Source organism: Mus caroli, chromosome 13 (genome assembly GCF_900094665.2).
Source record: "Mus caroli chromosome 13, CAROLI_EIJ_v1.1, whole genome shotgun sequence".
Taxonomy (NCBI): domain Eukaryota; kingdom Metazoa; phylum Chordata; class Mammalia; order Rodentia; family Muridae; genus Mus; species Mus caroli.
In genome coordinates, this window is record NC_034582.1 from 33,153,388 (window position 1) to 33,178,960 (window position 25,573).

The 25,573-nt window shown below is 45.8% G+C and overlaps 1 protein-coding gene across 8 annotated transcripts in view; it reads left to right on the forward strand.

Annotated features, from left to right (window-relative positions):
• Positions 1-25,573, forward strand: part of Rreb1 (ras responsive element binding protein 1) — a 177,610-nt gene that overhangs the window by 29,305 nt on the left and 122,732 nt on the right. For 3 of the 8 annotated variants that reach the window (XM_021179960.1, XM_021179963.1, XM_021179964.1), the window contains exon 1: positions 20,422-20,727. The exons of 1 other annotated variant lie outside the window; for it this stretch is intronic. The gene's annotated coding sequence lies outside the window, so the exon portion shown is untranslated. 4 more of the 8 variants (XM_029468435.1, XM_021179961.2, XM_029468437.1 and 1 more) reach the window with 4 other exon arrangements.

Below are 25,573 nucleotides of genomic sequence, written 5' to 3' on the forward strand. Positions count from 1 at the left end.
TTGTAGACCAGGCTGGCCTCGAACTCAGAAATCCGCCTGCCTCTGCCTCCCGAGTGCTGGGATTAAAGGCGTGCGCCACCACGCCCGGCCCATGTTCTTTTCTCAATACTCTACTTTGTGTGTATGTGTGCGTGCGGGCACACACACACCCACACCATGGAATGGTGTTGTGTAGAGGTTGGAGGGCCTCTTGCTGGCCTCAGTTCTCACTTTCTATCATGTGGATTTTATGGGTCAAACTTGGGTTTGTCAGGTTTGGTAGAAATCACCCTTATCTACAGAGCCATCTCACAGGGCATACATTCTATATTCTTAAACTAGATGGTGTTATTCTGATTTAAGATTGCTTTTTTTTTTAATGACAATTGTTTTCTTGATGTGGATGAAATTTTTTCTTATTTTGATTTTTTTTTTTTTTTGTTATTTACTTTTGTTGTTTATTTTCCTCGAGGCAGGGTCTTACTTAGTGGTCTAGGCTAGCCTGGAACTCATTTTTGTTGCTCAGGTTGGTCTTGAACTTGTGGCAGTCCTGTGTCAGCCTCTCTATGGGTCCTGAAGAGAGAGAGAAATTAAATCAGCTTCCACAGGTTATCCTCTGATCTCAATATATACAAACATGACAAATTCTTATGCTCAGAAATACATATGCACACTATATAAATGTGTAAGTATAGTTTAGAAAAAATTTAAGAGATATAATCTTTAAATTTCCAAGCTTCTACTCACAGTAATTGAAAATAGATAATTTCCACAACAGTGTATATGTATATCCTCTTTTCTGAGTTTTACTAAAACTAGAAGTTTAATTTTTCAAGTAGGTTTTACTTGTTTGATGGGGAAAGAAATCTTACTGTGTGTTTTATTACTGTTGATTCAGAATAGCATAGATTGTTCACTAACTATTCATGTCTTTTAATTGTTTCTTTTTGTCCTTTGTGGACTTTGAAGTCTGAAGTATCCATTTCATTGATTAAGAGCATCACAATTAAGAGAAAAGCTTGGGGGCAGGGGTAGGTGGATCTCTGTGAGTTCAAGGTCAGCCTGGTCTACATTGAGAAGGGCAGGCCCACCACCACTCTGGAGTGAGACCTTGGAATTAATGACTGGTGTCTTGTTCTATTCCTCTAATCCCAGCAGAAGCAGAGACAGGAGGAACTCACTGATGCCCAGAGCTACTTTGTGACCCTGAATCAAAACAAACAAACAAACAAACAAAAACAAAGAAAGAGTGGAATTCAGATCAAGTCGCTTTCAGACTCTGTTCTGCTAGCTATGCCCTGAGTCCATCCCTTCTTAACTGCTTAGTATGTCCCTTTGAAAGTGGAGCTAAATTTCTGGAAAAAAAGGCTAAGAGGTTAAGAGTAAGAACTGCTCTCACAGAAGACAGAACTTTCTCCCCCAAAACACCAACAACAAATTCAACCATCAAAACACTAAAAATTTGTCCAAAGAATTAAAATGTTTTGTCTTCTGCAGGACAGAATTTAGGCTTCAGGTCAGAGAACTTGGATCCCAGTTCAGCCTTCACCATTCAGCAGCCTAAAGCTCTCTTTTAAAATAATTGTGGGTGTGTGTGTGTCGGGGGGTGGGGTGGAAATCAACATGATGGCTCAGTGGGTAATGGTGCCGTACAAGCCTGACAGCCGGAGTTCAGTTCCCAGAATGGAGAGAACCAACAACTGAAAATTGTCCTCTGTTCTCCTCATGAATGCTGTGGCACGTATGTGGAAGCATTCACATGCACATATCATACACACACACACACACACACACACACACACACCACCACTACCACCACCACCACCACCATCATCATCATACAAAGTTTAGAAAAAAATTAAATCAAAATTTACTCCAAAAGCCGGGCGTGGTGGCGCACGCCTTTAATCCCAGCACTCAGGAGGCAGAGGCAGGTGGATTTCTGAGTTCAAGGCCAGCCTGGTCTACAGAGTGAGTTCCAGGACAGCCAAACCAAAACCAAAACCAAAACCAAAAAAAAAACTTACTCCAAATTCTCCCGAAATAATGAAACCGAATCAACCAATCATAGGATCTTCAATTTTATATGCTTATATATAAAATCATTTCAATGGCTCCAAAAATTTTATGACTTGGGGCTAAAGAAATGGCTCAGTGGCGAAGAGCAAATGCTACCGTTCCAGATGACCCAGCTTGAGTTGTTAGCACCTACTTTAGACGGCTTGAAAGTGCCTAGAACTCACTCTTCGGGCCTTCATGGGCCTGTACTCACAAGGGTGTTCTCTCTCTCTCTCTCTCTCTCTCTCTCTCTCTCTCTCTCACACACACACACACACACACACACACACACTTTTAAAAATAAGACAGATTTAAAAATTACATTTACAAAAATGTTATAACTCCTTTTGGTGATAACGGTTTTGTCATCTTAGCTGATATTAGTATATATACCTTTAATAATATCACTACAGATTATGAGAAATTTACTTATTTGTTTGTTTATTTTAAGACAGGGTCTTATTCTGTAGACCAGGCTGGCTTCAAACCCAAGAAATCCACTTGCTTCTGCCTCTGTAACTCTAGGACTGAAGAGATGCCTGGCCTGACCTGACCTGAGAACCTTATTTTATAAGAACCTTATAAACAGATATGCACCCACATATAAAGCCAGCGACCTACGTTTACTCCTAAGGGATGCTTAATAGGCGGCAGTTTAGAAATGGTGATGTGCATGCAACAGTATTCTGTTTTTTAAGAAAAGATTGACAAGGGAATTTGATTGTATCGAGTTAAGTATGTATGATTGCAAAATGTAGCTATTAAGAGAATAATTTTAAGGGCTGCAAATATGACTTCTTAGGTAGAGTGCTATCTTAGTATGCACAGAGCCCTAGGCTTAATCCCAGCGCCACCTAAAACTGGGCAGGGTAGTAGGAATTTAAAAATCCTAGCACTTGGAACATAGGAGGATAAGAACTTTAAAACTATCCTTAAATACATAGTGACATTGAACCCAGTCTGGACTACATGAGAATGTCTCAGAAAATGAAAGGACACCACCAACAAAATCTAACTAAAAAATATACAAGAGCTACAGTTTACTAAGCACCTGCCATAGGCCAGGAGCCTTACTCAAATGCTTTCTGCACATCATCTTCTGTAATCTTTATAGCAAGGCTGTGAGCAGTGCCTCCAACTCTTCAGGGGGAAAGAACTGACTTCGCTAGAGGTAGATACCTGTATCCACAACATAGCCTGTCAGTATCTGAGCCAGGGCTGCTCCATCCATGCTCTCTCCACTGCAGTCTCCCTTTCTAGTCTTCATTTTGTCTGATAAAATGCAATGCCTAAGAAATTGAAGAAGGGAGCTGGAGGGATGGCTCAGCAGTTAAGAGCACTGACTGCTCTTGCAGTGGTCCTGAGTTCAATTCCCAGCAACCACATGGTGACTCACAACCATCTGTAATAGGATCTAATGCCTTCTTCTGATGTGTCTGAAGACAGCTACAGTGTACTCACATACATAAAACAAATAAATCTTTAAAAAAAAAAAAAGAAATTAAAGAAGGAAGACCTTTAGCTGGATCTAAAATTTGAATTTCAGTGTAGGCAGAAAGTACCATCTGTGATGAACTGATAGAAACTATATTATTTGGTTTTGGTTTTATCTGTTTATTGGTTTGTCTTAATTTCCTGAGATAAGGTTTCTCTGTGCAGCTCTGGATGTCTTGGAACTCACTCTGTAGATTAACTACATTGGTCTCCAATGCACAGAGATCAACCTGCCTCTGCCTCATGCATGCTGGGATTAAAGGCGTGCACCACACCCACCTAGTTTAGAAATCCTAAATTATGGAAGGGGTTCATAGTGAAGACGACCACGTGCTTTACAGTTTATGCTACCAGTCTTATCTGTTACATTCTCTAAATAATTGCATCAGATCCTTGACTTTAAAGATCTTTAAAGATTGTTTCTTGAGTAAGGCGTGATGGCATAAGCCTTTTATGCCAGTACTAGGGAAGTCGGATCTCTCTGACTCAGAGGGCATCCTGGTCTACATAATGAATTCCCGGACAGCCAAGACTATTTAAAAAGGTCCTTGTCTCAATTAATTAAATAAATCAGATGAAGATAGCTACTTGGGCTGGTGAGGTGGCTCTGTGGGTAAAGGCACTTATAGCCAAGCCCAGAATCCTGAGTTTTATCTCTGGGACCCACAGGATGGATGGAAGGAGAGAGACAACTTCTACAAACTGTCTTATCCCACAGGGAGAGAGAGAATCAGACCACTACCACACTATTCTGAGCCAAATCTGAAGCAAGTTTAATTAAATACTGGCCAGGACCGTGGACACTGGACAGGCTCAAACCTAGGATTCCCAAAGTATGGCAGCAAATTACTTTAGTCAGTGCTTATAAAGGAAGAATGTACAAGGCTATATAGTACCCCACCTTTGTCCATTCAGAGGCAAGCTTGCCTTCTAATGAACTTCCTGCCTTGGTATCTCCCACCTACATGTGATCATCCTGTGCAGTAAACCAACTTTGTTTACTGAAGTGAAAACAAGTGGCTTGTTATCGTACATGAACCACAGCCTCAGCAATCTGTCCTTGGGCAAGTGGGGCTCACAGGTTTAGAGGCATCTATAAAGCTATAGATCTTTTAAGCCCAGTAACTGAAACTTAAAACACAACTTTAGCCATCACAGTTGTCCTCTGACCTCACATATAGAGAGAGGTGAGTTCATGTGTAAATAAAATAGAATTGAAATTTTAAATTAAAGTTAGTTACTTCCGGGACCAGAAATGTAGCTCGTTGGTAGAGTACTTGTCTAGCGTGCATGGGGCCCTGGGTTCTATCCTTGGTACAGAAAAAGGAGGGGAGAGAGGTAATTACCTGATGTAATGGGTTTAATAAATTTTCTTTTTGTAACAAAGTTATTGCGTGTTTATTGTAGAAAAACTATAAAATAGAGACAACCAAATTTTTTTAAAAGTAACCACTTATAATTCCATTACTCAGAAATAAGAACTATTTTTTAAAAATTGGTCTTTACAGCCTTTGTCTTTTCCCTTTCTTTTCTGGGAAGAATTGAGACAGGATCTCACTATGGAGCTCTAGCTGTCCTGGAACTCTATAGGTAGACCAGGTTGGACCCGAACTCACAGAGATCCACCTACCTCTGAGTGCTGCCGTCAAAGGCATGTGCCACCACATCTGGGTTTCACATTTATATATGAATATAGTTTTTCTGCTTATTATGTAAACAGAATGATTATGTATTTACAGCCAGGGTTTTGTTTGTTCGTTTGTTTGTTTATTTGTTACTTAAAAACATCTCATGAAGGGACTGGAGAGAAGGCTCAGAGGTTAAGAACACTTGCTGCTCTGTCAGTGAACCAGAGTTCAGTTTCTATCACCCACATTAGGTAGCTAACAACTCCCTCTCATTACAGTTTTAAGGCACCTGACACCACACCACTTTGGGCTTCTCTGTAGACAACGCATACATGAGGTACAAATACATTTACACACACACACACGCACATGCACGCACACGCGCGCACTATCATCATCAACAACAACATAAACTAAGTGTATGTATTTCCATTGTTCTGGAGGTAGAAACATCAGGGTCAAAAGTTTAAGATCAAGGTGATCTTTGGGCTACATAGTGACAGCCTAAAATACATGAGACCCCATCTTATATATATATATTTACATTATATATAACAAAATAGATAACAATATATAATATAACAATATAGATTGTGTGTGTGTGTGTGTGTGTGTGTGTGTGTTTGCCATGGCAGGCATGCATACTGAGGTCAGAGGTGTGTGTGTGTGTGTGTGTGTGTGTGTGTTTGCCATGGCAGGCATGCATACTGAGGTCAGAGCTGTGTGTGTGTGTGTGTGTGTGTGATGAGATTAGTTGTGTTCAGGATAATATGGTGGGTCTTAGGAATCAAACTCAGACCCTGAGCCATCTCAACAGTCCAGACTCTGAACTTTGAAAGGGCAATGAGTATCTTCTCCAGGATCATGTCAGTGGAAGCAGAGTGTTTTGTTCAGAGCTCTAAGTAAGATCTTAAGAATCTTTTTTTTTTTTTTTTTTTGGTTTTTCGAGACAGGGTTTCTCTGTATAGCCCTGGCTATCCTGGAACTCACTTTGTAGACCAAGCTGGCCTCGAACTCAGAAATCTGCCTGCCTCTGCCTCCCGAGTGCTGGGATTAAAGGCGTGCGCCACCACGCCCGGCAGATCTTAAGAATCTTACTTAGGATTCTGATAAAAAACGGTTCTAGATTGCAGAATATCTCCCACACCATGAAGCATTGTTAGGTATGTTCATAAGTTAGGGCTGAAATGTCCAAGTACCATGGCCTGGTTTGCTTAAATAATAGAAATGTAATCTCTGCATAGTACCCCGGGTGCTAGAAGGTTAAGGGAATGAAGAGACGACTCATGAGCTAGGAACACTTGTTACCCTTGCAGAGGATCAGGTTCGATTCCCAGCATCTCCACGGTGGCTCACAACCATCTAGAATTCCAGTTCCAGGGGCTCTAATGACGTCTTCTGACCTCTTCAGACATCAGACAAACCCAAGCTACTCAGACATACATGTAGACAAAACACCCACATGAAATAAATAAATAAAATTACCTATAAAAGTAAATCTAAAACACATCTTTATCTGTATATATTTACATGTACATGTATATATTAAAACAGTTATTTTCTGCTCGGTTTCTAGATGGGCTTCTCCCTGTGTCGTTACATTTTCTTCTTCTGTGCTTTTCCTATCTTAATCTCTTCCTTAGTCTTTTCAAGAGCTGGGATGGTACCCAGGACCTTGCACATGCTAAGCTAGGACTCTACAATGGTCCCTATCCCCAGCCCTCATTCCTTTCTACAAAGATACTCAGTGCATTAAATTAGGGCCCACTGATGTGTCCTCAGTTTTCCTTAAGAACCTCTTCAAAGGGCGTGTCTCCAAATATGTCATATTTGATATTGGGGGTTAGTACTTGAGAATTTGAGCAGGGGATCCATCCTTAACAGTCATAGACTGGCCTTCTCTGAAGATTTTAAATGTTTTCCTGGACTTGGTGACATTGGGCTTATAGTACAGATGCTTTAGAGACCCAGGCAGGAAGATGACAAGTGCAGGGTCTGCTTAGACTGCTGAGTTCAAGGCCAGCTTGGGTAACTGAGTGGATTTAAGTGGATGGCAAAACATTTCTCTAGTATGCATGAGGCTCTGGTTCAGGCTCCAGTTCTGGGGAGAGGAAAAACTTTTACTGTACTTCTTTTTTTTTTTTTGGTTTTTCAAGACAGGGTTTCTCTGTGTAGCCCTGGCTGTCCTGGCATTCACTTTGTAGACCAGGCTGGCCTCGAACTCAGAAATCCGCCTGGCTCTGCCTCCCGAGTGCTGGGATTAAAGGCGTGCGCCACCACGCCCGGCTTACTGTACTTCTTTATTGCTTTGCTAAACGAAGGTTCCGATCGAAGACTTCTCACATGCTGGGCAAGTCTAGCGCTGAGCTGTATCTCCCCATTGCAGTAGTTTTCTTGGTTTGTTTTATTTTCGTGCTGAGGATAGAACCTAGGGCCTCACATACTAGACAGATGCTCTGCTACTGATTTCTGTCCCAGTCTACTGACTTTATTTTAAGAGGTCTTGCTGAGGAAATATGGTCTTTAAAGGCTTTTGTTTGTTGGTTGGTTTATTTTATTTTTTATTTTATTTTATTTTATTTTTTGGTTTTTCGAGACAGGGTTTCTCTGTGTAGCCCTGGCTGTCCTGGCACTCACTTTGTAGACCAGGCTGGCATTGAACTCAGAAGTCCTCTGCCTCCTGAGTGCTAGGATTAAAGTGCTGGGATTAAAGGCGTGCGCCACCACGCCGGGCAGTTGTTTTATTTATTTATTTTGGTTCTTATTGTTTGGTTTTTATTTTGTTTGTTTGTTTGTTTATGTTTTAGTCTTTTAAAATGGCATTTGTTGTCTTAAACATACTCCATGTTAAGCTCTCAGGAGCCACTGAATTACCCCCACTTAGCTTTCTGTCTCAGAGAGCATGGCGCCACAACATATCCATTGGACACTTAGTCAACGGACGAAAAAAACGCATGTCAAGTTTCTTCGGGTTTGCAAAGACTTTATCTGTCCTCCATACTTTAAAATACCTCGCTGGGATGAGATGCTTCACTTAGTTGGTAGAGTGCTTGCCAAACACATACAGAGCCCTAGGGTCAATCTCCTGCAGTTTTATAAAGTGGGCGTGGTGACTCATGCCTGTAACCACAGTCCTTAAGAAGCCCAGACAGGTTCCAGGATAGCCTGGGCTACAGGGAAAACTTTTTCCCAAACAAACAAACAAACAAACCAAAATGACAGCACTGTCCCAAAGTGGGCACAGAATAAAGTCATGGAGAACTAAGGCCACAACAGCACTTATCCAAATCAGACTCATTAGGATTCCATGTGTTCCAGTGTGAAATGACACCCAAGCTCTAGAACATGTCTCTGTTTGTTTCCTAAGAGGGGAAAGAGTCTTTGACCCAGGGAGACTCATATGTGGCTCTTTTCAGTCTTTTCAGATGAATGGGCAGGGTTTTTCACAGCCATCTTATAGGGTGATTTATTCTAACTTCTTCATCACTTTTTACAACTGAAAACCTGATCCTTTGATGGATGAACACAAGAATCCAGTCTGTGAGTGGGATGAGTGATGGCCAGGCAGTGTGGTCAGAGCCATCACAATAGTCGAGGGCTATCCGTCTGTAGTAGTAAAGTGGCCTGCCGCTTACCAGCATCATTTGAAGCTGAAGCTAAAGAAGTTTTGTTTTGGCTCTGACCATCATTCAGTTAGACTTGTAAAGACACATACTCATGACAGGGGATGTAGCTCTGTGGTAAAGTCCTTGCTTGGCAAATGCAAGGCCCATGGTCAACCCATTGCACTAGGGAAAAAGAAAAAGAAAAAAATGTGTGCACGATTTACTGAGAAAGTATGTGTTGTATGTGTGTGTGGGGGGGGGCAGTTTTTTGTTGGTTGGTTGGTTGGTTGGTTGGTTGAATCTGTACCTTGCCTAGTGAATGAAGAGCTTTGCCCTAGAGAGAAACATGGAATTTTAAGGGCAAGTCTTCTGGGCCAAGAAAGCTTTCCCTCTGATAAGGAGGGCAGGGCTTAAAAACTTCTAGGAAGCGGTGAACTCCGCATTATGGAGGGAGGATGGGCTCAGAAGAGCCACGTAACCCTTCATAAAGTTCTGAATGTTTATATATCTTTGAAGCAACATCTGTCATGTAGACGCATATGAACCATGCATCCGTGTAAAGCCCAACAGGTTGGTGGGAAGTATAACTAACTAACTAACTCAGTGGTAGAACCCTTGCCTAGCTCCTGTGAGGCACTGGGTTCCATCCCTATCCCCACAGAAAGATCACAGGCACGCAGTGAGCAGCTTGGCTCGGGACAGCTGGACAGCCAAGGGAGTCCATCCTCCAGCTTACTTTTGACACATTTCTAACAACCCTGGTTATCCAGTTTCCTAACCGCTGCAGATTAGAGCAGATCAATTCAAGGGGAAGAGCAGGTTGCTGTTGGCAGGCACACAGAGTTCAGAAAGAAGTGACAAGGGTCAGCCAGATACTGGGAAGGAAAGACAACAAAGAGCAGACAAACACACTCCAGCTAGAACCAACGACGAAGACAGCAGCAGTGGAGTCTTAGGGAGTGCTGGCAAGCAGCTATTGGATGTCTAAAGATGCACAGTCTCTTTGGGATGCGACCATCTGCAGCCTGTGCTAAAATGCTTATAAACCGTTGGCATGGGCCTGGGAGCCCAGGCCACACGTGTGCCGTGTGCCTAGTATGCACAAGGCTTGGGTTTAACCCTTGATACCAAATAACAAAAGCTACTGAGTGATAGCTGTTAGTAGAGAAATTTATGATCTTATCATTCTGTTCATATATTAGTGTTCGGGTGGTTTTGAAAATGAAGCAAAGCCAAAGCAGTACACAGCGCACGCATTTCAGGGACAGGGCGTTGGGGGAAAGTGACTTCAAATGGTAATAACCCTTTAGCCACTAGAAACAATGCACTGGTCTAGTCATCTTGGTAGCTAGAGGGACAGTGGACTGTGGATAACCAAAGTTGGATTCAGGTGCTTTGGTATCCAACTCCTTCTGTCTTCTTTTATCCTCCTCCTCCTCCTCCTCTTCCTCTTTTGAGACACAGTCTCACTGTGTAGCTCTGGCTGGTGTGAGACTCAGAGATCCACTTGCCTCTCTACCTGCTGAGTGCTGAGGTTGAAGGTGTGCTTCACCTCTGCCAGCTACTTTCTGCTACTTGTGGGAAACCCATTAAGGTAGCAGCATTGCTCGGGGAAAATGTGAAACTACAAATGACATCGCTCCGCTTGTCCTGTCTTCTGCTACCCTTGTTATTCCTAGGCAAACTATTCTTCCGACCACTTCCTCGGTGCCTTTACCCCTTTCTGACTCATTACCACCCTCCTCCAGGTTGGTCCCAGCTCTGTACACTTTGCCACGTATATCTGCTTAGCGTACACAAATCCCTGCTTCCAGGAAAGGCTTCATCCACCAATGCCATGGAACCCTTCACTCAGAAATCAGTTCCTAGCCTTCCCCTCTCTTCGTTACCCTGTTAAAAGAAATTTGGCTTGTCTTTAGAGATAGTATTTCCTCCAAAACCTTCCCTCATGACCGGCTCTCCCAGGTCACAGGGTGTGCGTGTTTCCCTTCTGTCCCTTGCACATAGAGACTCACCAGTCTCTTTGAGTCTCCTCTTCCCTGCCCTTCCCACTGCTGCTAACACAGCTTTATGTCCTCACATTTCTTCAGGCTACAAGTCTGAGATCAGGATATTGGCAGGGTTGATGGTGTTTCACACGGTCTCTGTCTTTGCTTTCTGTTTCTGTAGCTGGGTACCATAACCGAGGTCATTATTGCCTCTCTTCCTCCTCCTTCTCCTCCTCTTCCTCTTCCTCCTTCATCTTCATTTTCCTCTTCCTCCTCCTTTGAGATAGAGTTTATTGTAACCCAGGCTAGCTTTGAACCCAGCATAGAGCTGAGAATAACATTGGTTTCTTACCCTCCTGCCTCCATCTCCAAAATGTTGGGATTACACTTGTGCCACCTTCCCTGGGTCTCAAATTGGGAAATTTATAAAGAATTATCTAGCTCATGGTTCTAGAAATCCAAGAACATAGTACAGGCATTTGCTCGGCATTTGGTGAGGCCCCTCTTGCAGCATCATAACACACTGAGCAGATTGCGTAGGCAGTCTCCCAAAGGACAGAGGCAACAGACTGGCTGACTCCCTCCCTCAAACTCACGGATAGACAGGACAGACCTGGAACTTCTGACTCTCCTGCTTCCAAATCCTGAGTGCAGGGATTACAGATTACACCGACCCCAAGCTTCCTGCATCCTAAGCAAGCATTCTACCAATGGAGCTACATCCCATGGCCCCTTTTCCCTCTCCTCCCACTTTTTAAAAAATCTTAAGGAAAGGCATAATCCAGCCAGGCATAGGGTGCTCCTCTGTTATTCCAACACAAAAGAATCTGAGGCAGGAGCATTGCAAGTCAGAGGCCAGCCTGGGCTGCATAGCTGAGACTCAATTGCAGAAAAACAAAACAAAACAAAACAAACAAATACCCACTAATTCCATCCCGGTCTTCATGACTTCTTTTAGTCCTGTATATCCCCAAGGACCCCATTTCCAAAATCTACCAATATTTGACTTTGGAGGTTAAGATTTAGCATAAATTTGGGAGGGGACAAATGACTAGATCATAGTGTCCTTTCTCCATGGCTTGAAGGAGTCTGCTATCTTCTTCCTGTATCATTAATATCTGCCCCCCCCCTCGCAAAATGACATCAGACAGATTGGATCAGGACCCACCACTAATCTCTTAAAAGATCTGATGCAGTGACATTCTGAGGCCTTTGGATTTAAGGCTTACAAGTGTATTTTGGGAGAGACACAGTTGAGGCCACCATACTTCCTATGAGATTTATATATTTCTCTTCTCATCTCTGAGTGCTAAAACACATTGTCCCATAACAGCCTAAGCAACTATTTTGCATGGTTCCTCTCAACCCCACCCCTTCCACACTTTCTGTGGTAGTTCCATCCCCACGATTGACCTACATTTGATTCTTTTATCTAAATTTTATTTTGTTTTGTTTTATTTTATGTGTAGGGATATTTTGCCTACATGTATGTATGTACACATTTGTGCCTGGTACTATCAGAGGTCAGAACTGGCCATCAAGTCCCTTAGAAGTTACAGATTGTCGTGAGTTTTTTTTTTTTTTTTTTTTTTTGGTTTTTCGAGACAGGGTTTCTCAATTCACTCTGTAGACCACACTGGCCTCAAACTCAGAAATCCGCCTGCCTCTGCCTCCCGAGTGCTGGGACTAAAGGCGTGCGCCACCAACGCCCTGCTAGCACAGTGCTCTCTTAACCTCTGAGTTATCTCTGGTCCCCATCTCTCTGATGTTGCTTCATATCTGCTCCAGTTCCTCAACCCAGACTTCTCCATCTCACCAGTATCCTTGAATTCTCCTCCCCAGGGAGCCCCATGCCTTTCTCCCACCATCAGCTCCCGGCCTGACCCCATCCTGCCTGCTCTCCTGAGTCACCCAGCTCTCACCACCTCAGTCTCACCCCTACCCTGCTAGCCACCTTTCCCAGTTGGTCTGGCCACGCCCACACCAGCATTTCATCCCGTGTAGAGGTACAGAGGTCTTTAGACTTGATCAATCACACTTGGTCTGCTTTGCTCATTTACAGTCCCAGCTCTGCTTCCTCTGCTTCTACTCCCTTGGCTGACCTGTTTTAGAGCAGAGAGAGAGGCCCTCTTGTTGCTCTGTCCCCTTGGGGCATGAAGGCACAGGAGGGACACTCAAGAAGAGTTATGACCATGACCCGATATGGTCAGCTCGCCTCTTTCTTGCTGGTCTAGTCTGTACTGCTGTTTTACACATTCAGGGCCATCAGTTACTAACACTGCTTGCCCTTTCCCTGCCCCACCCCCATCAGTATTTTCTCTATGTCCCTACAATTCTTCCTTCCTTTCCTTTGTTAGAGAAAGAGTTATTGTGGGGCTACAGAGATAGCTCAGCGGTTACACCGACCCCAAGTTGTTGCTCTTGTGGAGGACCCAAATTTAAGTCCCAGAACCCACATGGTAGCTCCCAAACATCTGTAACTGCAGGTTCAGTGGATCTGATGGTCTCTTCTGACTTCTGTAGGCACCAGGCACAAAGTCATTACTTAGCCTCAGGGCCATATCATCCCAAGGCTGATCTCTCCACTGTGTGGAGACTCAGGTATTTGCTCTCTCCCTCCCTCCCTCCCTCCCTCTCTTCCTTCCTCCCTTCCTTTCTGTTGCTCCTTCCTTCCAAAGCTGCTGCTTTCTGCTTCAGATATCTGTATTTCCTTCCTCTCTGGGTCTAAATTTCTTTCCTCTTTGACCTCAGTTGTCCGAGTGGTTTATGCACGCCATAGCTCTTTCACACTGATCCTCTTGGAGATAATTTTGTGAGTGTCCCTGATCTGAACTCCACCACCATGGCGCCATCAACACCTGGGGCCACAGAATTCTTCCCTGCAGAGCTTGTTCTGTGCAGGGTGATGTATTATGCAGCGTCCCTGACCTGTATTTATCAGGGGCCTGGAGTACCTTTCCTCCAACTTGTGACAAGCCAGAATGTGGAGACTTTGGTAAATATCCCTGTAGAAGAGAACTGCCTGGTTAAAAACGCTTGGTGTAGATGTTTAGGAATGTAGGTTCTGTGCTGGTGTTGGCAGACACCTTTAATCTCAGCACTTGGGAGGCAGAGGCAGGTGGATCTCCTAGTTTGAAGCCAGCCTGGTCTACAGAATGAGTTTCAGGTCAGCCAGGGCTATGCAGAGAAACCCTGTCTCAAAAATAAAACAAAATAAAAACAAAAGATAAAAGGAATGTGGGTTGTGTCGAGTGGTTGCTGCTAGTCTCTGTGCAGGGGTATTGAAGTCCACAGTACGCCCGACTAAGACTTCATTCAGCATCACTGTGAGCATACAGAATACGACAGTTACAGAACAGAAAAAGCTTTGTACCTTATGATTATATAAGGAAAGAACAATTATAAACAAAAATTCCCAAAACTACAAAACGTGCAGTCGCTTATCTTTCCGATTAAATTCTTTTTTAAAAAGAGGGTCTCATCGTGTAGCTCTGGCTGCCCTGAAACTCACTATATAGACCAGGCTACCCTCTAATTCACAGAGATCTGCCTGCCTCTGCCTTAAGTGCTGGAATTAAAAAGGTCTGCACCTTGTCTGCCTTGCCCCTTCCCCAACCCCAATAAAATTCTTGTTTAAACAACTGCACACATGTTAACAACCCTTAAGCAAAACTCCAGTCAACAGTATTTTATTGAGATTATACAAAACAATCAGATGGCTTTAAAAAATATATTAGTAATCTATGTAGCTCTCAGTTGGCTAACAAAAGCAATAGTAATGAATGTAGGGTCCCTTGGGTCTGATGTCTGGTCTGCATCATCTTAGTTCTCCCATCAGTTATATGCGATTGAGCAGTGGAACAATGCCACTGCCTAACTGTAAAATAGGCACAGTGATAGTTAGTACCTACCTGACCAGGGCGCAGCAAGATCTTAGCTAGAAGCTCACCCTTGGACCAGCGTCTGGCACAGACTGAGTGTCCAGTAAGAGGTAGCTGCTGTCTTAAGGGTTGCCCTTTTCCTTTCTCTTCCTTCTCAGCAGAGCTCCCGGGCCTTCACTTCCTTCTCTTCCTTAACCCCGTACTCCCTAGTCCTTGCTAAGATGATGCTCTAGTCAGTCTTGTTTCTCAGCGCTTGCCCTTTTCCAGTTACTAGCCTCAATGGCTCTCTGGTTTAGGGCTGACCACTGCTTCCGTTAGAGGAAAGGGGGAGGGCCTTCTTGTGGGCCCCACTCCCTTCTCCTAATTTCAGGCATATCGTCCCCTACTCCCTTCAGTCTGTTGGCCTTCTACTGTCTCTCTAGACCTGTGTGCTGAACCCAGCTCCCCATCCTTTTCCATGCATACCTTGCCCAAAATTCATGGCCCTAGTGAGCTGACTCCGAATCTCCATTAGTCACAATCAAGGGACCAAAGCTACCAGATTCTGCCTGCTCCCCTCCTGTCTTTGTATTGTTTCTGCCCCGTTTAGACACAGGTGACCTTAACATGGCTGAAGTGACCTCCATTCTTTAACATCACACTTCTTGGCCACTGCTCTACAATGTCTTTCACCTTCTTCTCTCCCATATTCAACTGGCCGGGTTCTCTTCATTCTATGGCCTATTTTTTTCTTCTTTCTTGAGAGAGGGTCTCACTATATATCCCTCTCTTGTACACAACAACCCTCATGCTGTGACCTCAGAGGGTTCCAAGAATGTACCAGTCAGTCACCATGCCCAGCTAGTGGCCTAATGTCTTGGATCAGTTTTCTCCCCTCTACCTCAGCAACAGTGGCTGAGTATTTCTCTCTCGGAGTTGAACTCTTCGACTAACTCTTTTTTTTTTTTTTTTTGGTTTTTCGAGACAGGGTTTCTCTGTGTAGCCCTGGCTGTCCTGGAGCTCACTTTGTAGACCAGGCTGGCCTCGAACTCAGAAATCCGCCTGCCTCTGCCTCCCGAGTGCTGGGATTAAAGGCGTGCGCCACCACGCCCGGCTTCGACTAACTCTTAATGAGTGTTCCTGTCTCATCTTGTCATCTTCCAGACCATTCTCCACAGTACCATGAGGGAAGCTGGCTGCCCTCCTCAGTATGCTCTTTCTTGGATGAAGTCCAAGTTTGCTTAGTGGTTTGCAGGGCCCCCTGGCTGCTGCTCCTGCCCCATCTCTTTCAGCCTCCCCCTCCCCCTCCCAAGCTGCTGTCACTGAGGGAGGTATTTGAAGTTCAGGAGACTGACCTTGTGTTGTGGCTCCATGCCCTTGTGCTGGCTGCTCCCAGACTTCTCTGTCTGGTGTGCGCGGCTCCTCCTCTCTGCCTGGGAGACACCTACACAGCTTGTGAGAGTCTGGAGATCATTGACACCTCATCCAGGCAGCCTTCCCAGTGTCCACATCCTTTCCTTCATTATCCACTCAGAAGGAAGGAAATATCCCATTCATTTCCACCTCAGGTCTCACTGTCTGCCTACTCTGTTATCTTCTATCTCAAATAGGCTCCCACCTCTCCTCATTTTTTCCTCTCTTATTTACCTCAGGCACATGCTTGGTCCTGATTTCTCTATCTCCATTTTCTCCATTTCCCCAATTCTATCAGATCTTTTTCTGACAGTTTTGTTTTTTTTTTTTTTTTTCTCTAAGAGTTCCCTTTGCTCCTCAACTTGGGTACTGATACTGAAAAATTCTATGTTGTAATCTCACTTAACTGTGCCCCATCACCTTCAATTCCTGTCCCATGTTTTAATCCATTCATCCTAGAACCTTTACTATCAGGATACTCAGGATAACAGACAAGGCCCATAGTATGCTGCAACAGTGCTTTTATCTCTTCTTGTGTGTGTATATATATATATATATATATATATATATATATATCAACCAGTTGCTCTTTTTGTTGGTTTTTGATGGGTATGTGTGTCTATATGTATGTTTTGTGCTGGTACCCTCAGAAGCCACAAGAGGACATCAGAGCTCCCGGTGCCTGGTGCTAGAGTTATAAACAGTTGTGTGTGAGCTACCTGATGTGGGTACTGGGAACTGAAATCTGGTTCTCTGGAAGAACAGCTGATGCTCTTAAACACTAAGCCATCTCTCAGTCCTCCTATGTTTGCTTGTTTGCTTTTGTTTTGAGATAGGCCTATATCGATAGCTCTAGCTGTCTTTGAACTTGTAGTAATAATTCTGCCTCTGCTTTTGAGCACTGGGATTAAAAGGGTGTTCCATCATGGCTGGCTAAGTTCCACTTGTTGTTGTTGTGTGTGTTCACATATGTGCAGGCATGGCTGCATGTACTTTGGTGCCCAGGTAGAGGCTGGAGGATAATTTTGTGTAGTGCTTTCTCTCCCTCCACTGTGGGGGTTTGGATCCATCTCAACAACCTTCATATTCTTATTTACCGTTTAAACCATGATGACTAATGTCAAAATGGACATTTGTGTACAAATCTGGCTGAACATATATTTTCATTTTTTTAATATATGACTTAGTAAAACTGCTGGGTCCTATGGTCACTACATATTGAAGAACTGCCACAATAGTTTTCAACATGGCTGTACCCTTTTCCATTCTTCAATTTCCTTGCCAACATTTATTTATTGGCTGACTTTTTGGCTAGTGCCATTTTAGTGGCTGTGCAATAGCATCTCTCCATGGTTTGATAACCTCATTCTTCCTTTTTAAAATTAGGTATTTTGTAAATATTTGATGTATAAAAGATATCAACATTTGAACAAACCTTTGAATGGGATCGTTGACTTTCAAGTTTATTAATTAGCTAGGTATGAACAATCATTAGAATCTAATTTTTTTAGTAGCTTATTGTGTTTTATTGTGGTTTGAGATAGGTTCTTACACAATAGCCCAGGCTGTCCTGGAACTCACTGGGATTGCAGGCATGAGCTAGTAAGCCCCATTAGAATAAAATAAAATAAAATAAAATAAACCCTAAAGGTGACTTTTTTTGTTGCCAGAATTATCTACAGTATAAAAATGGTGGTGATTTGCCGGGCAGTGGTGGCACATGCCTTTAATCCCAGCACTTGGGAGGCAGAGACAGGCAGATTTCTGAGCTCTAGGCCAGCCTGGTCTACAGAGTTAGTTCCAGGACAGCCAAGGCTACACAGAGAAACCCTGTCTCGGAAAAAAAAAAAAAAATGATGGAGATTTACCGTGAAAATCCATGGAACTTTGGACATTTGAAAGTATTTTACAGAACAAACTAAACTGCAAGTAAAACTCCAACTTGGATATAGATGCTGTTTGTGGTCCAGCTTGGTAACCCAAGTTTATAATCTGAGCACTTGGGAACTAAAGACAGAAGGATGGCGAGTAAGAGGCTAGCCTGGTCTACAAGAGCCAGTGTCAAGAAAAATACTATGAAACAAACACCAAGAGACAAGTAAACAGGTAGTGGTTTTTGGAGTGCCCATCCCGACCCTCCTCGTTCAGACAGCTTATAAATTGGAAGCCCAAGAGTAAGAATTTCTGTGATGACCTTGTAAACTTTTGTTTTAAAACTAGTCCATCATCTTCTCAGCAGACAAGTCCTCAAAACAATATTTGATAGCACTTGGGAGACAGGATGGATGTGGCAGGAGGCATAGACAGTGAGTGGTGCAAACACCTTTAATCCCAACACTTGGGAGGCAGAAGCAGGTAGATCTCTGTGCGTTCTGAGCCAGCCTGGTCTACATAGTGAGTTCTAGGACAGCCAGAGCTACAGAGTGAGACCCTGTCTCAAAAAAACAAAATCAAAAAGAAAAAAAAAAAAGAAGAAAGAAAGAAAGAAAAAAGAAAGAAAGGTGGAGTTGCTAAGGCTCTTAGTGCCTAGCAGGAAGCCCATGCTAGCATGTCACAAATGGGGCACAATGATACTAGGGTCATAAGTTCAAGGTCATCCTCAGCTAATAAGTTCAAGGCCAGCCTGGGGACTTTGTGGGGAGAAAGGAAAAAAAAAATGTCACTGCTAAAAGTTTCACCAGATAGAGTTTTGCTCAGTAAACAGTAGACCCTGGGAAATGTAACAGGTTCTGAAAACTTATTTTTGATGACTGGAAGTCAAACAGTTCCCTCCCAGCCTGTGGTTTAGCCTACTTATCTTAAGTCAGGGGTAATGGTCCAACTGTTTTTCTTTAGTTCTAGAGAATTCTATCTTGGCCAGGCTTCATTTGTTCGTTCTATCCTCAGATAGACACTTCTGTTGTCAGTCGCCACCCCCCCCCCCAAACTTGAGTGCATTCGAAGGAAGACTTCAAATTAAAGCCCATAATAAGCTTTACAACTGTAGGGTGTTCAGGCATTCCAAGAGGAGCCCATGGGGTGGAGCTAGGGCAAAGGTCATAGCAAATAGCGTGTAGCAAGCTTTCTGCATGTATAACATCAACCAAGTAGTCCCAAGTGCATAACTCTATAGTCCTTTTTTCTGTGCTTTTATCTTCAGAATTGGTGTGTGTGTGTGTGTGTGTGTGTGTATGTGTGTGTGTGTGTGTGTGTGTGTGTGTGAAGGTAACTATTCTGAAGATATATCCAAAACCGAGAACACGTCCCTTTTGGAACCTAAGTAGAAACTGGCTTACTGGTTGGAGGTTGGAAACATGTCAGCTGCTTTATGGAGGAAGCACAGCTGAGGCCTGGTTTCCCTGGGCTCTGTGATAACTTGGGCCAAGGCAGTGTGGTGGCTTCAGGAGCCCCGGGGATGGAGAGAAATTCGCAGGAGAACCTATGCTTTTCACAGTTGAAACAGGAGCCCTCTGAGAGAAAGAGATATTGCAATGTGGCTTCCCTGACGCCTTGAAGGGAGACGTGGATGACACAGCACCAGCCATTCCGTCGCGGGGTGGGGACAAGGTGGCGGTAGACGCCATCCTTAGGCCCCTCGCGGGCAGGCAGCCTTCGCTGAAGCATCGTGTGTAGAGTGGAAGAGAAGGCAAAATGATAAAAGTCTAGGGCCCTTGCGTTTGTTAGAGAAGAGAAGCACTCTCCTAAGTCGCTGCGCTGGTAGGAAGGACCAACCTGGGAGAGAAACTGCAAGAGGTTGGGGGCGGGGTGAAGCGCCTGCTCTTTAATCTCCGGCCCCATCCTCTAACTCGCCCCACCTGGATGCAGGGCGAGGACCGCGTACAGAAGGAACTGTGCGGCTGGGACATCGCTTTCAGATTCAGGGGGAGCAGCGCTGGATCTGGGGTCCACCGTCACCACACTACCCTCTCTCGGGCCTCCTAGGCGTCCCCCCAAGCTCCTCTCTGCATCTCTACCTCTGTTAAAATAGTGAAACAAACCATGTTGTAAAGTGATGGAAAGCCGCGGGCTGAGAGCCACTGGCATGAGGGGCTGGAGGGGAGGGGGCACGGTGTCTGGAGCTAGTGGCCACCAGTGAGCGCTGGGTGGGTCGGAATTGCGCTCAGCTGTAGCGGCCGAGACCCTTCCCCTCCGGCTGCCGGGCCCGCCCCTGGCCCCGGGCGCCTAGGGAGGGCGTGGGGCAAACTTGGGGCTGCTGTAGGGGGTGAGGTGGGAACTCCACCTCCACTCATCCCGGGATTGTGGCAACTGCGGTTGCCTAGCTAAAACTGGGGCGGGGGTGACGACAGGGACAGCCGGGTACCGCGGTCCTCCCGACTCCCCCAGCTCGTTCAGCCGCGGCTGCTGCGGCAGCTCTGTAACACGTCCCCAGGAGACTCGCAGGAGCAACACGTGATGTGTCTACTTATCAGGGTGAGAGGGGGAGAGCGAGTCTCCGAGTGTGCGGGTGAGGAAGCGGGGCGGGGGGCCGAGGCGGGGGCCGGGAAGACGGCTAGGGCAACGGGGTCGCCAGCTCCTCGCCCACCTCCCTCCCTATGGGAGAAGAGGAGGAGGGGAAGTGACTGCGGAGTTGATGAACTTTGCACATCCAGAAACGCCATTTTGATTCCTTTTCCGGAACAAGTTTGCATCTCTCCTCGTTCTCTCCCCGAAGCCCACCGGTCCTCACCGCATCATGCCTGGGAGCCCAGCACCCTGCCGGGCCGTAAGTACGCGTCCCGGGTCCCCCGCTTGCGGCACTCCGGTGGTTGCGAGATGCCCGGGGCATTGCCGGAGCGACCTTTTAAAGAACTTTTTGGGGATGGGGAGGGTGAAGTGTGCAGAGCGCGGTGTACTTCTGAAACTCGGCGTTTGGCAGAAAGGACCCGCGCACCCTGGCAGCATGCGCTCGGTTGGGGCTGTGGGGTAGGGGAGCCGGGATGAGCTGGGCAGCCCTCTCCCCTCGGGCTGCACGCCCGGCCGCTCCTCCTCCTCCTCCTCCCCTTCCTCCGCTCCTTTCCCCTTCCCGAGCTGCCGGCTCTGCCAACCAGCTCCCAGCGCGAGCCGCCGCAGCGCCCCGCCAGCAGGACCTGATGCGCATCCATATTAGCCGTCCGAGCGCAGGAATCCGGCCCGACCCGCGCCGCCGAGTTTATTTTTAACCAGCCCTGCCGGGACTCGGATGGTGCGCGCACCGCGGGCCAGAAACATCTTCCCAGCGCTGCTCTCCATCTTCCGCCCTCTCTCCCCCGACATCCTCCCCCCCATGTGGGAGGGGAAACTTTTCTCCTACATACTTTCTAGTCCCTCTCGGGTCGGGAAGCACGGAGATGACGGAGCCAGCCCGCCGCCGCAAGGTATCCGGGGGTGCCCACCCGGGGTGCAGGCACGGGGGCCGTGCGTTCGGGGCTGCTCGGTGGGAGCATCCGCCGCGCCCTGCTCTGCGGACTTTGATCCTCCCGGGCGGACGGCGCCGACCGGGAGGGGCGGCAGGGAGCCCCGAGCCCTCTGCGAGTTCCCGGCTGGCGGCGGGGCTGTGAGCGACCACCGTCGCTGGGGAGGAGGGGAGGCGACGACCCGGGCCGCGCCGACGCGTATTGTTGGTGACTCTGAGGCTGGCTGGGTACGAGCTTTGGGGGAGCCCCCGGCGTGGGGCGAGCCTGCATCGCGGAGGGGGGGCTCGCGCCCGGCGCCGTCACGAGCACAGGAAGGAGGCCGGGAGCATCCGAGGCGGGGCCGGCGCCCGCCCCACCGCCCAGCTGTGGAGCGCGCTCGGAAACTTTTGTCCGCCACCCGCTGGACCAATTTTTCTGGAGTTCTGAGGCTTCGCTTTTTCCTCACACCCCGGCCTGCCCAACCGAAAGAGGGGGTTGGGGGAAGCCGGTGTCCCCCGGGGAGGGGGCACTGATGACTTCGAGAGGCACGGGCCCCCCATCAGGCCCAGCTCCCCGCGCCCCCTCCCCGTTCGCGGTCTCTTAGGAAACTGCGACCTTAATGGTTGCTAAGGAGCAGGGGAGGTCCTTCCCGTCGCCGGCCCCCTCCCTGGGAGGCGGTGTGTTTTCTGTACAGGGCTAGGGTCGCATCGAGGATGTGACCCGCTCTCTGGCCCGGGGTGAGTGCGGGGCGCGGCTACGGTGCTTGCGGGCAGCCTGCCGAGGTCTAGGGGCGTGGGGACCCCACTGGGCTCGGGCTCGACCGCTTGACAGGCGCCGCGTGTTGCTAGCTGCCCTCGTCCGCGGTGCATCCGTGATGGGTTATAAAAGAGGAGGAAAGTTATTTTTCCTTGCTCAGCAGATTTGCCCTCCCTCGCTCCTTACTGGTTAAGAGATAGAACGTGAGCCCAGATCCGGACGAGCAGTTCACATTCCATTACGAAATTCTACACGGCTTCAGAGCCAGCAGCAGCACTCATTCGGGGCATTTCGGAGATTTTCTTCTTTGGGGGATGCTGGTAGTGGTGGTGGTGGTGGAGACCGATACAAGGGTGAATAAAAAGCAACTTTTGTCGGGGTGTCGAAAACCTTACCCTCAGGTTTCCATTGTTAGACTGCTCAACACTCGGTCTCGTTTTCGAGTTAGAGCTAAGCATATCCTTGTGAAAGCCTATGGGAAGAAGGTTGGTTGAATAAAGATGTTGGGAGTTGGCAAAGTATTCTTGCAAATGGTTCTGCAAAGGCTCACTTGTTGCTTGTGCATCCCTTGGTTGTGAGATTCCTTTTTCAGATAATATGGTGGTCTGTGTCTGCGTGCGAGTTGTTGTGCAATAGATAATTGGAGTGGAAGGTGGAGAAATGAGAACAGCCACGAAAAGAATGTGTTGATAGCTTTTAACATCCTCTAAGTTTGATGCTTTCATGAGCAGGCAGGTATCGTTTGTAATTTAACCCGGAAGTCTGAGTTGGAGGTTAAGGTCTTGGTTAAAACTCCTAAGAAAATTCTGTACGCCCTAAAAGAATCCATAGAGTTTTTTTCGGAAAGAGTTCAGAATACTCTTCAAACACGTGCAAGGGTGGACTCGTTTTAGAGGTTTAGAGCTGCTGTTTGTTTGTTTTTACCTCTGCCTATTGGGGTACCTACTGATGGGTCTTCCTTTGATGTATTTGATTACACTGAATTAAACATTTGAATGGCTCTAATCAAGTTTTAAATGTGTGAAAAAAAAACCTCCCCAATTTTTACAAAAGAAAGGGAGAGAGGGGTACTTTGATTTAATTATTTTCCCTTTCTCCGTTTATTTTTGGGTTAAGTTGCACTGTCTCTGTCTTACAACATATTTTTACGGTAAGATGGCTGGCTGTCTTTTCAGCATGTTTTGTTTTTTAAGAAATGCTTTACTCACTTAAGAAATGCTGTTGATGCTCAGTGGTACATGGAATATTATTCTCGGCCGTTTCCCTGGATACCGCTTTATTCCTCCTCATCAGAAACTCCAGACAGGATAACCCTTGCCGTGGACGTGATGGGGAACATTTGTCTGACTCAGCCGGTTACAGGTGGTGGTGCATCCATTCCTAACCATTTACGTCATCAAGCAAGTGACCTTTTGATGGAAGGGGCCTTTATTTTAGATTTCTTCAGGCAGAGCCATTTGAGAGAGATGATTTGCATCCAGTACAGGTAGGAAGGGGAGGGGAATGAAGTGTGTTAGTCCTCATCTGATCAACAGCTGTTTATTGCTTTTCTGCCCCTAAGTCAGGTACTAGGTAGCAGCTATTAGCAAACAGCTTCTGGGTTGCTTTTTGTTGTTTGTTTGTTTCACTTTTCTGTTTTAACCTGCTGCTGTATTAGTTCACTTCCTAGGTCAGTTTGGAAGTCTTTCTTTCTATTGTGTGCCCATTCGCTAACATCACTTAACAGCTTCAGCTAAGTAAATTTCCTGGTTAATGAAGTTGAAAAAAAAATTCTATCCTCTTAGGGTTTTGAGTGACATAGTTAATATAAACTTTTACAGAAATTGGTTAAACAGGCTCTCTAGAAGCAGCTAGAAGTGGGTCCTTTTGATGTTTTTATTCATTATCCTTCTGAAAAGTAGGTGGTGCTTAGAAGGTCATAGGATAAGGGTTGCTAAGCAGCTAAACAGAAGGATGCTAAAATTAACTGAAGCTTTTTTGAAAGGGAGTCCTTCCCTGTTTTACATTACCTACTAGGTTTAATTAATTTCTGAATCTTCCATGTTCTTTGATCTAGGAAGGTAGTATGTTAAAGTTGGTCTTTGTTTTTGTTATTATATTCAAATAATCTTCCTTTTGTAAGTGTCTTTAATTGAAGTTCAGTATTCTCTTGACTCCTTGCTGTGGTGTCAAATGGCAGCTTGTCTGGGGTGACTTTCTTGTCTGTGAAGAGGTAGAACTTCCCTTTTGTTATTCACGTATAACTTCACCTGCTTTTGCATTAATAAAGGATTTTTATGTTTGTTTTGGAAATTCTACATAATCCACAAAGTGATGTTTTTGCCATTGTATTTTATTAAACGTTTGCATTCAAAAGATAGAAGTGCAATATAGTATCAATAGTAACTACAATATAGTATCAATAGTAACTACAATATAGTCCCTCCTGATGAGAGGACAATAGCTTGCTCTCCTCCTAGATTAGATTGTGGATGTGGCTGTTCCTGGTCCATGTTACCCTACTTCTCTGGCTCTGTCTGTTCAACCCAGCTCATAGATAATCTTTTTTTTTTAAGTCCTCTAGGTTTAGAATATATTTGGAAGGACTGAACAGATGTTAGAAGGCAAAAGTATTATGACTTGTGTATTGTCTTAGTGTTTCAAGGTTTGTGAAGTTTTTCATGATGATAAGATGCAAGCTGGTGGCTGGAAGGAAACCCTCGCTTCTGTTGGGTGGCAGGCCTGCTGCAAAGCCAGCAGCTTCCCTGCCTCAAGGTTATGCGTGTTTTCCTGACCTATCAAGCCGGCCTCCTTGAGTCATATTTTTATATTCAAATGTAATTAAAAGATTGATAGGTTTTCTCTCTCTCTTTTTCCCCCTCAATTTTTTAGATTTAGATTGTGCTTCTAGGGTGGGAACAATCAAGTACCTCTCTGAAATGCATGCAGGGGTCAGAGAATGGTTTCCATGCCCAGGGGTGAGGGTAGGGGGTGGGGGTAGATCCGAGGTAAAAGGTGTACCGTCTGAACCCGGAGGGAAGTATAAGATGTGCTCTCTGAAATGCATCATTTACTTTTAACTTCCCCCACTCCCACATGGCAAGCAAGCAGACCAAGGAAGGGAAACCTGGCTGCTGGTGTTTTCTTTACTGCAGAGGTAGAAGAATGAGGAAGATGGGGAGGAGCCTTTCCTAGTTAGCAGTCAGTCTCCTTGGGCTGTGTCATCAGCCCAGCTTTTCTCAAGGTCTCTCTTGTCACGTCCCTTGGGTGCCCAACAAGGTCTGAAGGGCAGCTGAGCATGCCTGGAGATTTCACCCCACTCCTGGGCAGCTGAAGAAGAGGGGGAGGGAGGAGGGGAGGGAGGAGGGTCCAGGGAGCTGTGAGCTAGCATCCCTGGTTCGATGAGCCTGCAGGCTGCAGGTTACCTACCCAGTCTGTCTGCCCATCAGTAAAGATGACTGC